Source organism: Hypanus sabinus, chromosome 28 (assembly GCF_030144855.1).
Source record: "Hypanus sabinus isolate sHypSab1 chromosome 28, sHypSab1.hap1, whole genome shotgun sequence".
NCBI classification, from domain to species: Eukaryota; Metazoa; Chordata; class Chondrichthyes; order Myliobatiformes; family Dasyatidae; genus Hypanus; species Hypanus sabinus.
In genome coordinates this window covers 38,788,157-38,805,491 of record NC_082733.1, presented here as the reverse complement: position 1 = coordinate 38,805,491, position 17,335 = coordinate 38,788,157, and the positions used below count along the sequence as shown (strand labels likewise).

Here is a 17,335-nt window from a genome sequence, read left to right as displayed (position 1 = left end):
GTCTCTTTACTTCATCCCTCCCCACTTCAGGTTTCACCTTGTGTACTTCCCCTTACCCCCCACCTTTTAAACCTACTTCTCAGCTTTTTTCTCCAGTCCTGCCAAAGGGTCTCAGCCCAAAATGTCGGCTGTACTCTTTTCCATAGATGCTGCCTGGCCTGCTGAGTTCCTTCAACATCTTGTGTACGTTGCTTGGATTTCCAGCATCTGCAGATTTTCTCGTTTCCACCTTTATATTTTTCCTTTCAAAGTGGTTGACATAATTTTTCCACATGATGTTCCAGCTGCCACATTCTTGTCCATTCACTTAATCTGTGTACATCTCTTTGAAGCCTCTCCACATCTTCTGCACAGTGCATTGTGTCATTAGGAAACTCTATCTCCTCCAAATCACCATGTCTGGCTGCACTGCTGGTACCTGTAGCAACCTCTAGTTTTTGCCATGCAATCCAAAAATTACCTGTTTTTAAAAAATCTGTTAACAAACCCTCAGTTCATATCCACATATATTACTCCTAATATTGTTAATTTTCTTGTTGCCCAAGGTCTTGGAGTTCAGATGCACCATGTCAACTTGCTCATTATCACATTAAAATATTCCAGCATTTAGAAAATATTGCCCTTTTATAACTGCCCAATCTTAATGTCTTGTTAGCACTTACAATTTTCAACATTTTCTCTTGCTGGTAACAGACTAGCAAATCTGTTGTTTTTTCCCTTCCTCTTTTTAAGTGGCAAAGTTGCATTTTCTGTTTCTTAGCATGTGGGAACTGTTCTAAATTTATGGTATTTTAGAAGATACCCAGCGCGGTATGTTCTTAACTACAGTATGTTCTTCAAAGTAATAAGATACAGTTTTATCAGTTTCTGGAGATTTGGAGAACTAATTAATATTTAAGCAATTGAAACATTTCATGGTATTGGATGCTGATAAATGTTATTAAATTATTTTTTGGAAAATGTTTACTTAATCTGAAATTTATTGCCAAGCTTATTTAAGGCAATGAGTGTTAACTTTTTGAATACTGAGGATATCAGTGGATATGGGATGAGTGGAGGAAAGTAAAGGGGTAAAGAGATAATCCATGATCTTATTGAATGGTGAAACAAAAATGAGTGACTGTGATAGACAGGAATAATAGCTTACTCGATTTGTATTTTGCTCCCTTATTTTCAAGAGTAATGCAAGTCAGCGCTACTAGTAAACCGGACTATTCTGTTTATAGTTAACCAATGAAAATGTTTTCAGTTCTGTGGTCATAAATATATTTGTTAATGGTATCACATAATAGAATACAGCTGTTGTTGTTTAGGACACAAGTCTTGACCACTGGTGGTGGTGATACGAAGAATTGTGCTGGAGCGCCATTAAGGACTTGTATCCTGTTTTCTAATGTACTTGACCACAATCCTTATGGGAAAAGATGATTACTTCTGCATTTGAATTTCATGCAGAGAGCAAGTTTGGAGCATTTTTAAAGTGACTTCATGGGTAGAAACTGTGGCTTGTGATACTTTGCCAACAGTATTATGTGGATATTTGGAAAGATACCAAATGAATTGCTCAATAGCAGCAGGTCTACTCTGTTGCTTGAGTCCTAGATTCATATCTGCCTATGCAGATAAGGCATGTTAAATGTGCTTTGAAATATTTTAAACCTGTGCATTGCTATGTCTAAATTTGTGGAAGATGGGCAGATGCAGTTGGGCACCTCCTTATGGTGCTGTGAGTGGCATTATCTCAGAGCTGCATCTTAAACCCTAATAGAATCTTCTCTCAAGAAGAGAATAGTACTTAATTAAAGTATGCACTTTGATCCAGGCTATAACTGTATTGTAGTTGTCCCTAGTTCCGAAAGGTGGTGCAGAGAGCAGATAATTGAGCTCTAGAAAGACACTTAAGCAGGGTAACTAGATGTTTTGACCAACTGATTAAAAGTCAATACTATATTAAGAATTTTTAATGTCCCTTGGAAAGATGAAAATGTACAAAATTAATATGTGCAAAATTGACAAGCAGTCTAGTGATCAGAGTTGTTGTTTTTCATGACACTACCAAAGTGAAGGTATTTGGTGAAGTTGATGCAGATTTGATAGGAGTTTTACTGTTGGGATATGTTACTGAAGTTTAAGGTCAGCTTTATTTATCACCTGTCTATACATTTAAATATCAAAACGTACAGTGAAATTTGTTTAAATCAAATTAGCAAGGGCTGTGCTGGGCAGCCTGCAAGTGTTGCCATGTTGCCTGCGCCAATGTTGTATGCTTACAACTCATTAACCCTAACCCCACGTCATTGGAATGTGGGAGGAAAGCGGAGCACCTGGAGGGAACCTATGCAGTCACAGTAGAAAACTACAAACTCCTTATTGACAATGGCAGGAATCAAACCCCAATTAGTCATCACTGTAAACCAGTGTGCCAACCACCATGCTACTGTGCAGCTCCATAAGCAAAGGATTCTTTATTAAAATATTAGGAAAGTACCTTGTTTTGTGCCTTGCTGAGATAGTGGTTTAAATACTGCTTGGGCCTTTATTAAAGCATAGCACCTTGAAGCCAGCTAACACTTAAGCCAATCATCAGTTATTTTATAAAGCTGATGGTTTTTCCAGTGGGACTACTACTGTGCTAAGTGGGTTAAAATTGTCCCCATTCCATCTAATTACTATACAGTATTTAAATCCGGTGCATTGGTATAACATGATAGACTGGTGGTGTCTTTAAGATTTGAGGGTTTTATCGCCTAATCAAAAATAGAAAAAAACTAACTTCGTTCAGAATTGTTTGTATGTGGCTCTCCTTTCCCAAAAGAGCTCTTGGGATTGTTTTTTTGTAGATAAATTTGATGGTTTGGTTTAGACAGAAGTGATTCAAGAAGCAGGGAACACTTTGAAAAGTATAGAACAAGGATGCTGTGGAATGTGTGGGAGTGGAACATTTCATATAGTGCTATACAGTCAGTTAGGATTTCAAAACTTTTTGCAAGGAGGATAAGGAAAAATGCTTCAAGGGATACTGGGAAATGGGATTGTATAAATTGCCACCAAATCAATCTCCTCGAGGTAGCAATTCTAGTACTAATAGATTCAGCTTCAAGTTGTAGTTTGTGGAAGCATTGTGTATTCAATGGCAGACATGTTCAGTTAGAGTAAATTGGCCTCATTGGTTTCATTTTCTTTCCATGCAAATCAAAGGTGACCTTTTTGTGGATTGTAATCCCTTTTTGTGATCTGCTTCATGACACAAGGCTTGTAGCATTAAATGCCTATTAATAAATGGTAAGATTAAGTTGATCCCTTTTCAGTACAATGTGCAGTCTCTATTGTCATTCATTGTAAGCTCTTCCCTGTGTCAGTTTTTGAGTGATTTAAGAGATTAATTGAATTTGTTCAGTTTCATTAAATGAGCAGTAATTATCTTTGTCGGCATTTTGTTGGGAATTGGAGCATGTCACTTCATTCTGCCCAAACAATGGTGCTAAATTATTAAAGAACAAATGTTCTCTCATGAAATAGAAACCTATTTAAAACATTTTTCCCTCTTTTCTCCAGCCCCTCCTCCAGAATCAAATGTATGTAAAGATGATTGCTATCCTGCCTCAGAACTGTGCCAGCTATTCTGCTTTGGCTGCTAAGAGGTTTGTGATAGTTTCTGCAAGGATTGTTACTGCTCTTGTGTTTTCCCAGAATGTTGCATTCAATTATCCTGCTATTTGTCGATGTGAGGCTAAATTACTGTTTAGTAGCTAACACTGGTTTGATGCCTCTTGGGTGTGATTCTTTGAGGTATCTCAGCTATCCTTTATTGGAAAAAAAACCAAACATAATTTGTAATTTACCGTTGCAGTAAAGACACAAGTTAAATATGCAATTTATTAAATGTTATTTTCATCATCCCCTGCAGCCAGCACAGAGCTGATGTGTAATATGGTACTTGGCCTCTTTGATCTGACAAGAGAACTGGAGGCATGCAAGCCCCTCAGCTAATAACCACTTTTTTCTTTCTCTGGTGGTGCAATTGGTGTCTCTGGTGCTTCTCAGAACAAAAACCTTCTGAGGTGGCTGTTGTGTTTTTAAAAACTACATGAAATTACATACTTGTATTTCTAGTAAAATAATAAACCAGAATCTCCTCAGATGCTTGCCTTAACTTTTGGAAACAGAATCAGAAAACCTACAGCACAATACAGGGATCACAATGCTGTTCCGAACATGTACTTTAGAAGTTACCTAGGGTTATCTATAGCCCTCTATTTTTCGAAGCTCCATGTACCTATCCAGGAGTCTCTTAAAAGACCCTATCGTATCCATCACCACCACCATAACCAGCAGCCCATTCCATACACTCACCACTCTCTGCGTTTTTTAAAAAAAAAATAAGGCAACGACTTGCCCCTGACCTCTATTCCTACTTTCAAGCCCTTTAAACTGTGTCCTCTTGTTTAGCCATTTCAGCTGTGGGGTGGGGGGGGGGGGGTGGGGGGTAGAAGAAGCCTCTGACTATCCACACGATCAATGTCTCTCATCATCTTTTACACCTCTACCAGGTCACCCCTCGCCCTCTGTCGCTCCAAGGAGAAAAGGCCAAGTTACATGTTCTCATAAGGCATGCTGCCCAATCCGGGCAACATCCTTGTCAATTTCCTCTACACCCTTTCTATAGTTTCTATATTCTTCCTGTAGCGAGGTGACCAGAACTGAGCACAGTACTCCAAGTGGGGTCTGACCAGGGTCCTATAACGCTGTAACATTACCTCTTGGCTCCTAAACTCAATCCCATGGTTGAAGGCCAGTGCACCATATGCCTTAACCTCAAAGTCAACCTGCATAGCTGCTTTGAGTGTCCTATGGACTTGGACCCCAAGATCCTTCTGATCCTCCACACTGCCAAGAATCTTACCATTAATACTATATTCTGCTATCATATTTGACCTATCAAAATGAATTACCTCACTTATCTGGGTTGAACTCCATCTGCAACTTCTGAGCCTAGTTTTGCATCCTATCAATGTCCTACTGTAACCTCTGGCAGCCCTCTACACTATCTACAACACTCCCAACCTTTGTATCATCAGCAAATTTACTAACCCATCCTTCCAATTCCTCATCCAGTCATTTATAAAATTCAGGAAGAGAAGCTGTCCCAGAACAGATCCCAGAAGCGCACCACTGGTTACTGACCTCCGTGCAGAATATGACTCATCTACAAACACTCTTTGCCTTCTGTAGACAAGCCAGTTCTGGATCTGCAAAGCAATGTCCCCTTGGATCTCATGTCTCCATACTTTCTCAATAAGCCTTGCATGGGTACCTTATCACGTGCCTTGCTGAAATCCATATACACTACATCTACTGCTCTACCTTCATCAACGTGTTTAGTCACATCCTCAAAAAGAAGTTCAATCAGGTGTGTAAGGCATGACCTGCCTTTGACAAAGCTATGCTGACTATTCTTAATCATATTATGCCTCTCCAAATGTTCATAAATCCTGCCTCTCAGGATCTTTTCCATCAGCTTACCAACCACTGAAGTAAGTCTCACTGGTCTATAATTTCCTGGGCTAGCTCTACGCCCCTTCTTGAATAAGGGAACAACATTGGCAACCTTCCAGAACCTCTCCTGTCTCCACTGATTATGCAAAGATCATCCCCAGAGGCTCAGCAGTCTTCTCCCTCACCTCCCACAGTAGCCTGGTGCACAGCTCATTCAGTCCTGGTGACTTATCTAACTTGATGCTCTTCAAAAGCTCCAGAGCTCCCGCACAACCTCTTACTTAACATCTATATGTTCAAGTTTTTCAGTCCGCAGTAAGTCATCTCTACAGTCACCAAGGTCCTTTCCCATAGTGAATACTGAAACAAAGTATTCATTAATACCTCTACCATCTCCAGTTCCGTACACACTTTTCCACTGTCACACTTGATTGGTCCTATTCTCTCATATCTTATCCTCTTGCTCTTCCCATATTTGTAGAATGCCTTGTAGTTTTCCTTAATCCTGCCTGCCAAGGCCTTTTCATGGCCCCTTCTGGCTCTCCTAATTTCATTCTTAAGCTCCTTCCTGCTAGCCTTATTTTCCAGATCTCTATCATTATCTAGTTTTTTGAACCTTTCGTAAACTTATCCTCTTGACTAGATTTTCAACAGCCTTTGGAAACCATCGTTCCTGTACCCTACCATCCTTTTCCTGTCTCATTGGAACGTACCTATGCAGAACTCCACGCAAATATCCTCTGAACATTTGCCACATTTCTGCCATACATTTCCCTGAGAATCCCAATTTATGCTTCCATGTTCCTGCCTGTTGCCTCGTATTTCCCCTTTACTCCAATTAAACGCTTTCCTAACTTGTCTGTTCCTATCCCTCTCCAATGCTATGGTAAAGGAGATAGAATTGTGATCACTATCTCCAAAGTGCTCTCCCACTGAGAGACCTGACACCTGACCAGGTTCATTTCCCAATACCAGATCAAGTGCAGCCTCTCCTCTTGTAGGCTTATCTGCATATTGTGTCAGGAAACCTTCCTGACCACACCAAACAAACTCCATGCTATCTAAACCCCTTGCTGTAGGGAGATGCCAATCAGTATCAGGGAAATTAAAATCTCCCACCATGTCAGCCCTGTTATTATTCCACCTTCCCAGAATCTGTCTCCCTATCTGCTCCTCGATGTCCCTGTTACTATTGGGTGGTCTATTTAAAAAACACAGCTGGTAGAGTTATTGACCCCTTCCTGTTTCTAACTTCCACCCACAGAGACTCAGTAGACAGACCCTCCATGACTTCCTCCTTTTCTGCAGCCATGACACTATCTCTGATCAGAAGTGCCATGCCCCCACCTCTTTTGCCTCCCTCCCTGTCCTTTCTGAAACATCTGAAGCCTGGAACTCTAACCATTCCTGCCCCTGAGCCATCCAAGTCTCTGTAATGGCCACAGCATCATAGCTCCTAGTACTGATCCGTGCTCCAAGCTCATTAGCTTTGTTCATAATATTCCTTGTATTTAAATGACACATCTCACACCATCAGTCTGAGCATATTTCTTCTCTATCACCTACCTATCCTCCCTCTCGCACAGTCTCCAAGCTTCCTCTATTTGTGAGCCAACTGCCTTTTTCTCCGTCTCTTCAGTTTGGTTCCCACCCCCAAGCAATTTTAGTTTAAGCTCTCCTAAATAGACTGAGCAAACCTCCCTGCCAGGATATTGGCCCCCTCGGATACAAGTGCAACCCATCCTTTTTGTATAGGTCACACTTGCCTCAAGAGGTCCCAAGGATCCAGAAATCTGAATCCCTGCCCCCTGCTCCAATCCCTGAGCCACACATTTATCATTTCACTCTATTCCCATACTCACTGTCACGTGGCACAAGCCGTAATCCTGAGATTACTACCTTTAATGTCCTGCAGCACAACTTCCTTCCTAACTCCCTTTCAGGACTTCCTCCCTTTTCCTACCTATGTGGTTAGTACCAATATGTACCATGACCTCTGGCTGTTCTCCTTCCCACTTCAGGATATCATGGATGCGATCAGAAACATCCTGGACCTGGCACCTGGGAGGCAAACTACCATTTGTGTTTCTTTCCTGCATCCACAGAATCTTTTGAGAGTTGTGCAGTACATGGTCTCTCTATATTAGAGAAATATAGAAATTGTATACACATACTGTTACGTACCCCGTAACTGGGTCACTTACCAGCAAAGATAGAGGTCCATTGAAGTCTGATGGTACTATTTTTAATGGTATTTACTGATAAAAATACACAAAAATAATATCAATGCAAACATACATATAATATACGTCGTCAATACTAAATCTAAAAGCGTGGTATAATAATAATAAGAAATAGCTCTATCGTTGTCTAGGGGATAATGTATTGTCCGATGGAAATATAAAAGTCACTTCAGTTCATTCAAGCTGCAGCTTTTGGTTGGAGAGAGAGACGGATTAAAACTTGCCCATTCCTTTTATGATGTCGATCCTTCGAGTCGTTGGGGCTGATTTCTCCTTTAGCTAAGCCACCTTCCGTGGTAGGGCCTCAATCCTGGGGCAACGGGAAAGGACACACGTGGTCCCTCCACCGGCTATTGCTATTAAACGCCGTCACGGAACTTCTAGCGTTTCTTTTGGTGCGTGGGGTGAAGGGCTGTTCCCCAGACCCTCTTTTATCCTGACTCACAGGGTCTCAGATGTCAATCAGGGTGGAATGATGCCATCCCCCAACCAGTCCACGTTGCCTGAGGGCTTCCATGAAGTACAGTATTCAATACACAATTCCGTCTTCAAGAGACAATGACCTGTTCCGTGGCTTTGTATTGCTGGGGCCAGGACATTCCAAGCATATCTCTCTCATTTCCTGGGTCTCCTGACCTGACTTAATAGCGATCTTGCGATTCTCAAAAAGGAGGGGGCGGGGCACAGGCGTAACAATACGTTTGCAGAAGTGGTATTTTAACAGTTTGAATGAAGTTGAGATAGTGCCAAGGTTCAGGTTCAAGTTTATTGTCATTTCAAAAGTTTGCATGTATACTGCCAGATGAAATGATCTTCTGGACTAATGTGCACAATACTGTACACAACTTGCACAACACAAAAATATCTGAAATAAACTAACAAATAATAAAGTGTATTTACATCAAAAGTTAAAAATGTAACAATATAATCCTATTGGCATTTCGTACATGGTGAGGCCTGGGTGGTGGCAGAGAGTTCAGTGGTCTCAAGGCCCACAGGAAGAAACTGTTTCCTCTCCTAAAAATCCTTGCCCTAATGCAATGGTGCCCCCACCTTATAGGGGGTCAGAGATTGTTGGAAGGGGTCATTGACAATGCTAAAGGCCGGGTGATCCTGTCAGCAATCCTCACAATCCTTTGTAGGGTCTCATGGTCAGATGCCTTGTAATTCCTGTACCATGTGATGCAGCTGGTCAGGATGCTCTCAATAGAGCTTTTGTAAACATTGGTTAGAATGGGGGTGGAGAGATGGGGGCTTCACTAACCTCAATCTTCTCAGGAATTGGAGGTGCTTCTGTACTTCTTGACAAGAGGTGGTATCCACTATGCACTTCCAGAAACTTATCCAGCTCCTAACTCTCCATGAAGGAGCTATGTATGTGCAGTGAGGAGTGGTTAGCCTGCACTTTTCTGAAGTCCACAATCATCTCTTTGGTCTTATCCACATTGAGGCTCAAGTTGTGCTTGCACCATTTTACTAACTGCTTTAAGTCTTCTCTGTATGCCATCTCATTTTTGTTCATGAGGCCATCCATTGTTGTGTCATCATCGAACTTCAATTGGTTTGAACTGAATCTAGCAGTACAGTCATGTATCAGCAGCGTGAACAGCAGTGGGCTGAGCAGTCTTGGGGTGTGCTGGTGTTCAGCATGATCAAACTAGAGATGTTTTTGCAAACGTGGACTGACTGGTAATTCTTTAAGATGTCCGAGATCCAGTTTCAGAGGGAGGTGTTGAGATGTTATGAGGGTAGTTTACCTACCAGCTTCTGAGGGATGATATTAAACAGAGCAGAATTAAAAATGCAACATCCTGGTGCAGGAGACATTATTTTTCAGGTAGGACAGGATAGAATGAAGGGTAGAGGCTGCGGCATCATCAGTGGACTGAATTGAACAATAGAAGAGCTGGAAAAGGTCTAATGTAGCAGGAAGATGCATTACATTCTTGGAAAGTATATCAGAATGAGTTACTCCCCATGTTTGCAACATAGTTCTTTGACATATGTAGCATTATGCAGAGGTCCTGCCAAAAAACTGGATATGGCTGTGTATTTGTCCACTAATCCAATAACCTAACTAGTTATTACAGAACAAGCAAAGTAAATATCTACCTTGAATTGAGAATTTTGGCTTCTGCTTATTGAAATTACTTTTAAAGTGCCCACATTTGTTGCTAATGAATTCAGTAGCTTTGCATAGTTGAATAGTCATGCTTGCTTCTGAGGTTCTGTGGAAAAAGAATTTACCAATATCCTTAAGATAATGAATTTAGCATGTTATTTACAAATGAACGAGGTATGATTTGTAAATTTCCAGATAACATGAAAGTTGGTATGTTAAAGAAGGTGCAGATCAGATGGAAAGCTGGGCAGAGCACTGGCGGATAGAATTTACTTGCAGCAATTACAAATGTGATGCATTTTGGGCAATCAAATAGAGGTTGAACATCTGTAATAATGGAAGGAGCTCCAGAAAATATTGATGAATAAGTGTTTAAATCTATGGATCCTTAAATATGGCAATACAGGATAGAAGAGAAGGCGTATGGCATGCTTACCTTTATAGGTCAGGGCATAGAATATAAAAACTCTGATGTTGCAAAACTCTGTCTGGAGTAATGTGAATAGTTTTTAATGCCAAACTATAGGAAGGAGTTGTTTGCTTGGAGAGTGCAGAGGAGATCAATCAGGATATTGCCTGGATTGGAGAATGTAATTATGGGGAGAGCTTGGATGCTAGAGGTGTTAGTGAAGTTGGATACACCAACTTTTAAACAAGCACCAAAATAGTATGGGGGACTGAAAGACCCATTTCTCTGCTGTACAATTCCAATTTGAAAATTGGGTACTGTATTTTGATGGCAAAATGAATCAAATGGGACTTGATGGTCTAGCTTGTGAGGAAGATGAAAGAAGTAGAACAAATGGAATTGCTTTCATCAGTTTGAATGGGCACAATGGGCCAAATAGCCTCTAACTGTATAACAAGAGTATGTGAAAATAAAACCAGAATGGGAATAGGCTAAGAAATATGAAGAACCTGCGTGCTGTATTCAAAGTGCCATTCTTTTTGTTAGCTTACACTACCCCTGCCACCCCCCCCCCACATACAATGCTTTAATATAATATTTAAGTCAATTGTACACATGGCTGGAAAATTCTTCTAGCCAGCTTACTTTGGGCTTTAACTGAATAACAAAGCCATTTGCCAACTTAAAATTAACATCAGTGTTTTCGCAATGAAAAGATAAATGTAGTTGGCTATCTAATAGAAGCTTTGAATGTAATTTTTGGGATGTAGGTGTCTAGTTAATTAGTAAAACTAGTCTATACCTTTTTAAGTCTGGATACTGTTTAACATTGGTCAACTTTAACAAGCCGTAAAATATGCCAGAATTATATTGCATCTCAAACCATAGTGTTAAACAAATGGAAATAGTGGGTGGAATTCTGTATCCAGTTAAACATGGGCTTGATTCTAAGGCTGCAGATATTTAGAAAACATTGGAAGGGACCAAAGGTAGTTCCTTAAGCAACTGGAGAAGCAATAGAATTGGGATAATAAAGCAGTTCAGTTGAATGGACATTGAAGAAGACAATAACGTAGAGGATGATTGTTCACTTGAACTGATATTGCAGAGATAGAAGTGGAAAAGAAGCAGAAATGCACTGATATCATTTATGACAAGTTGTCACTTTTTTACGTGTGGTGAAATTAGTTTGGTTAGGTAGGACATGAAGCTTGGATTTGATTCATTCAGAGTTGTAGTATGGGATGCTTGGTTAAGCAGATCAGTTACAGGATACATTTTTTGGGTCGTGCAGGGCTTATAAATATACCCAACTATATCCATGTGTCCATTGTTATTTGCTCCTTTATTTTCAATTTCTCTAGATTTCTTTCCTAGGCACCCAGCTACTCTTACCTACCCAGCTTTAAGAAGGTTCACATACCACCTCATTGCCACGACCCCCAGTCATATTTATGATATTCCCTCTTAATTCTTCTGGTATGGTGCATGTTATCTGCTTGAATAGAATTCCTCTGGATGCTTCTGTATTAAATAAAAACGTTAAGGAGCAGTGGGCCATCTGGTCCTTTTGAGCATGCTCAGTAATTCAAGATTTTAGTGACCCAGATCTCATTTCCAGCTTTACATCCATAATAATTTGATTCCTGAAATGTTTAAGTACCTTGGCACCGTCTGCCACAAAAGGCCAGACTACCTGAGTGGCTGCTCATTTCAGTTACATTTCCCATTCTCATTCCTATTCCGACATGTCCCACAATGAGGGCAAACTTGTTGGAAGAGCAAAACCTTAGATTCCATCTGGGTAGCCTCCAACCTGTTGGAATGAATATCTATTTCTTTAACTTGTGGTAGTTTCTTCTTCTCCCTTTTCTTCCATTCCCTGTTTTGGTGCCCCTCCTTTCTCCCATGCTCCATTGTTGTCTCCCCTCAGATTCCTTAAGCCCTTTACCTCTTCCACCTCACACCTCTGAACTTCTTAAATGCCCACCTCCCACATGACCATTTCTCCCCCGTCCCCCAAGCTGGTCTCGCCTATCACCTGCCACCTTTCCTCTTCCACCCACCACCTTATTCTGGCATCTGTACCCTTCCTTTCCAGTCTTTATGAAAGGTCTTGGCCTGAAATGTCGTCTGCTTGTTATCCTCCATTGATACTGATAAACTTACTGAGTTCCTTCACCTTTAGTGTGTCTTGCTTAAGAGCATCTACAGAATCCATTGTTTAGAAATCAACCTGTTTTGAATAAGCTCAGTTGCTGACCATACCCTTTCCGGATAGACATCTTCAAAAGACTCACTATCTCTGGTACTTGGCTTGCTTATAATTGTAGACTTGGCTTGTTAGTTGGGAAAATACTAACAGCTTGGTAATTCCTTGCTTTCTCAAAATAAAAACTGAAGATGCTGGCAGATCACATCTATGAAGAGAGAAACTTCTTCCCACTGGGGAAACTGGGCTGAGAGGTGGCAGATGGAGTTCAACCCAGATAAGTGTGAAGTGGTTCATTTTGGTAGGTCAAATATGATGGCGGAATATAGTATTAATTGTAAGACTCTTGGCAGTGTGGAGAATCTGAGGGATCTTGGGGTCCGAGTCCATAGGACGTTCAAAGCAGTTGCGCAGGTTGACTGTGGTTAAGAAGACACATGGTGTATTGGCCTTCATTAATCGTGGAATTGAATTTAGGAGCTGAGAGTAAATGTTGCAGCTATATAGTACCCTGGTCAGACCCCACTTGGAGTACTGTGCTCAGTTCTTCCTGTAGTGAGGCGACCAGGATGTGACAGCCATAGAAAGGGTGCAGAGGATATTTACAAGGCTGTTGCTTGGATTGGGGAGCATGCCTTATGAAAACAGGTTGAGTGAACTGGGCCTTTTCTCCTTGGAGCGATGGAGGATGAGAGGTGGCCTGATAGAGGTGTATAAGAGGATGAGAGGTACTGATTGTGTGGATAGTTAGAGGCTTTTTCCCAGGGCTGAAATGGTTCCATAAGAGGACACAGGTTTAAGGTGCTGGGGAGTAGGTACAGAGGAGATTTCAGGGGTAAGTTTTTTACGCAGAGAGTAGTGAGTGCGTGGAATGGGCTGCCGGCAACAGTGGTGGAGGTGGATACAATAGGGTCTTTTAAGAGACTTTTGGATAAGTACATGGAGCTTAGAAAAATAGAGGGCTATAGGTAAGCCTAGTAATTTTAAGGTAGGGACATGTTTGGCACAACTCCCTAAATCTAAACAAAAACAAGTCTAGTAGGTGCATCTCCCCAAATATATTTGATATCTTGACAGTATCCATTAAAAAAAAATGTCGTTAGTACATTTCAAGCTTTGCCAGATAATCGTACACAGATTATTTCATTCTGACACAGTATATCAGGAAAGTTCTTTATTTAAAAGCAGATGTGTACATGGTAATTCAGTAAATAGTTAAAACAATCAGGTTGACTGAAATTACTAGCAACAAATTGCAGTTGTCATCTAGTCACAACAGATGATGCAATACTTCTGGAAAGACATCTGCTTTCATCCTTTGTACGGTACTTTTCTATGCCGAAGACAAGTTTCTGCTGCCTATTGTAAAAATAGAATTGGTTTTGTTCAAGTAGTTTCTATGTGGATCTAATTGGCCAGTAACACAGAACGTTTTGGTTATAGCTGAAGTAAATGCTACTCCTTTGTAATTTAGAAGAAATTAGTCTTTGGAAAACATTTGGTCAGTTGCATAGCTTGCATGCTAATATCCTATTAATTAAATGAACTGGGAAAAGCTCCAGTTTTTCTCTCCTACTTAGTGGGTTTTAGTTGTACAGTGGATTCCGGATAATTGGGATGCATTGGGACCAGTACATTTTGGCCCAATTAAGGAGCTGCCCCAATTATCTGAAGTTTCATGGAAATGGTTAAAACGTTATTTTTAAAAAAAGACAAACTGCTGTTTAACTGAGTAACAAACTATGTAATTAAATGAAATATAGAATAAATTAGAACACTGTCAATACCTCTACAGTACTATGAAATTACTAAATAGTTATCAACAGAAATTAACCCGTGTAGCTGTTTGACTGTAAATGTATAGAATCTGCACAGACATTTAGTCATGATGAATGGTGTCAGGTGGATGGATTTCCATTTGATCCAGTAGGGTAATTTTTTGGCTTATGTCAAATTTTGTGGCATCTTGGCAAGAGTCTGAATCTTTTTAAAGTCCAAATAAAAAACAATTATCAAAAATTACTGCTTTTTGAATCTCTGTCCATCGGCCCAACTGGATATCACAACACAAGCACATGCAACTAATTCTACTTAAAGATTGTTTGCTTTAAAAATGGTCTGGGTCTTAACAGTCACACAAGTACGTGCGACTGATGTTCGATAGAAACTAGCGACAGTTACCTCTTCCAACTAAACAGCATAAATAATAAATGAAGCGAATCCCAGCTACATTTTGATTAGTGTTTGTTCTTTAAGGATTGTCCTGAATAAGTGGCTGCCCTGATTAACTGATGGCCCAATTAACTGGAATCGAAATTTTCTTCTGTGTGGCGTGTGACACAACAGTGAGATGGTATTCCTATAGGTAAATTTGTTCTCACTGCTAGATATCATGCAAAGACCAGCTCAAAAGGGACTGAGAATTGGAATAGAATTACTCAATATGCCTGCTGCAGGAATGATTTAGAACAGAAGTAAGGTGAAAATAAATCCAAAGGGTTTCTACAGTTATATTAATAGCAAAAGGATAGTGAGGGATAAAATTGGTCCCTTAAAGAATCAGAGTGGACAGCTATGTGTGGAGCCAAAAGAGATGGGGGAGATTTTGAATAATTTTTTCTTCGGTATTCACTAAGGAGAAGGATATTGAATTGTATAACGTAAGGGAAACAAGTAGGGAAGTTATGGAAACTATGATGATTAAAGAAGAGGAAGTACTGGTGCTTTTAATGAATATAAAAGTGGATAAGTCTCCGGGTCTTGACAGGATATTCACTAGGTCCTTGAGGGAAATTGGTGTATAAATAGCAGGGGCTCTGACAGAAATATTTCAGATGTTATTAGAAACAGGAATGGCACCGGATGGTTGGCATATTGCTCATGTTGTTCCATTGTTTAAAAAGGGTTCTAAGAGTAAACATAGCAATTATCGGCCTGTAAGTTTGATGTCAGTGGTGGGTAAATTAATGCAAAGTATTTTTAGCAATGGTATATATAATTATATGGAAAGACAGGATCTGATTAGGAACAGTCAACATGGATTTGTGTGTGGAAGGTCATGTTTGACAGATCTTATTGAATTTTTTGAAGAGGTTACTAGGAAAGTTGACAAGGGTAAAGCAGTGGATGTTATCTATATGGACTTCTTTCTTTTTCTTTTTCAATCTTTTTATTAAGTTTCATATATATATAAAGAAAAACATAACATAATAATGAATAGGTTATGAATACAATAGACTTGAAATTACATTGATAATAAGATAATAATATCCTATTAAAACATCAACAGAAAAAAGTACATTAATCAATCAAGTCTGTATAACTACATATGAAAAAAAAAACAAAAATAATCGTCAAAAAAGAAAAAAGAATTAAAAATAAGTAAAAGAAAATGTATATTGATAAAAAAAAAGCACTAAACTAAACTAACATGGGCAATAGTAACAGTTTATAAGTATGTGATAGTGTCAAAAAAACTCCGGAACTCCATACCTGAACAAGAATAAGCAGAAAGAAGGTCTGGAAAAGGTCAGATTAATTCATATGAAAATGTCGAATAAACGGTCCCCAAGTTTCTTCAAATTTGACTGATGAGTCAAGAATAGTGCTTCTGATTTTTTCTAAACTGAGATATGAAATAGTTTGGGAAAGCCACTGAGACGTGGTAGGAGGATTTACTTCTTTCCAGTTTTGTAATATAGACCTTCTGGCCATTAATGTTGCAAAAGCAATCATTCGTCTGATTGAAGGAGAAAACTGAATACCATCCTCATTTGGTATACCAAAAATTGCAGTAATGAAATGAGGTTGTAAATCAATATTCCAAATAGAAGAAATGGTAACAAATATGTCCTTCCAATAGTTATGTAAAGTGGGACATGACCAAAACATGTGGGTCAATGAAGATGACACCTGTCACATTGAGGGTTAATATAAGAGTAAAATCGAGCAAGCTTATCTTTAGACATATAAGCTCTATGTACAATTTTAAATTGTATTAAAGCATGTTTAGCACATATAGAAGAGGAATTAACCATTTGTAAAATTTTTTCCCATTTACCAGTTGAAATATTATATCGAAGTTCTTTTTCCCATTCTTGTTTAATTCTATCTGATATTTCTGGTTGTATCTTCATAATCATATTATAAATAAAAACTACTAATCCCTTCTGACAAGGGTTTAAGGTAAAAATCAAATCTGAGAAATCCACTGAAGTTGAATTGGGAAAAGATGGTAGAACTTTATGTAAGAACTTTCTGATTTGTAGATATCTGAAAAAATTAGATTTAGGTAGTTTAAATTTGTTGGAAAGTTGGTCAAAGGACATCAAAGTATCTTCAAAAAAAAGATCACGAAAACATTTTATACCTTTCCTTTTCCATATGCTAAAAGCTTGATCTGTCCAGGAAGGTTTGAAAAAAAAATTAAGTAAGATAGGGCTATCAAGAACAAAGTTTTTCAGAGTAAAAAACTTACGAAATTGAAACCAAATTCGTAATGTATGTTTGGTAACAGGATTAGATATCTGTTTATTGAATTTAACTAAATCAGCAGGAAGAAAAGAACCAAGAACAGAGAATAGAGAATATCCCTTTACCTCGTTACATTCCAAATTTACCCACTGCAGGCGCAGTGGTGAATCCAAATCTAATTTCCAATACATTAAGTTACGAATATTATTTGCCCAATAATAAAATCTAAAGTTAGGTAAAGCTAAACCACCATCTTTTTTAGATTTTTGTAATTGTTTTTTACTTAACCTGGGGTTTTTATTTTGCCACACAAATGAAGAAATTTTTGAATCAATGTTGTCGAAAAAAGATTTGGGAATAAAAATTGGTAAGGCTTGAAA

The 17,335-nt window shown here is 39.2% G+C and overlaps 1 protein-coding gene across 6 annotated transcripts in view; it reads left to right on the top strand.

Annotated features, from left to right (window-relative positions):
* Nucleotides 1-17,335, top strand: part of pias1b (protein inhibitor of activated STAT, 1b) — a 200,446-nt gene that overhangs the window by 62,038 nt on the left and 121,073 nt on the right. The window contains exon 1 of one of the 6 annotated variants that reach the window (XM_059952990.1): nucleotides 3,556-3,641. The exons of the other annotated variants lie outside the window; for them this stretch is intronic. The gene's annotated coding sequence lies outside the window, so the exon portion shown is untranslated. Of the gene's footprint in view, nucleotides 1-3,555; nucleotides 3,642-17,335 lie in introns of those variants that run through there. 6 annotated transcript variants of the gene reach the window in all.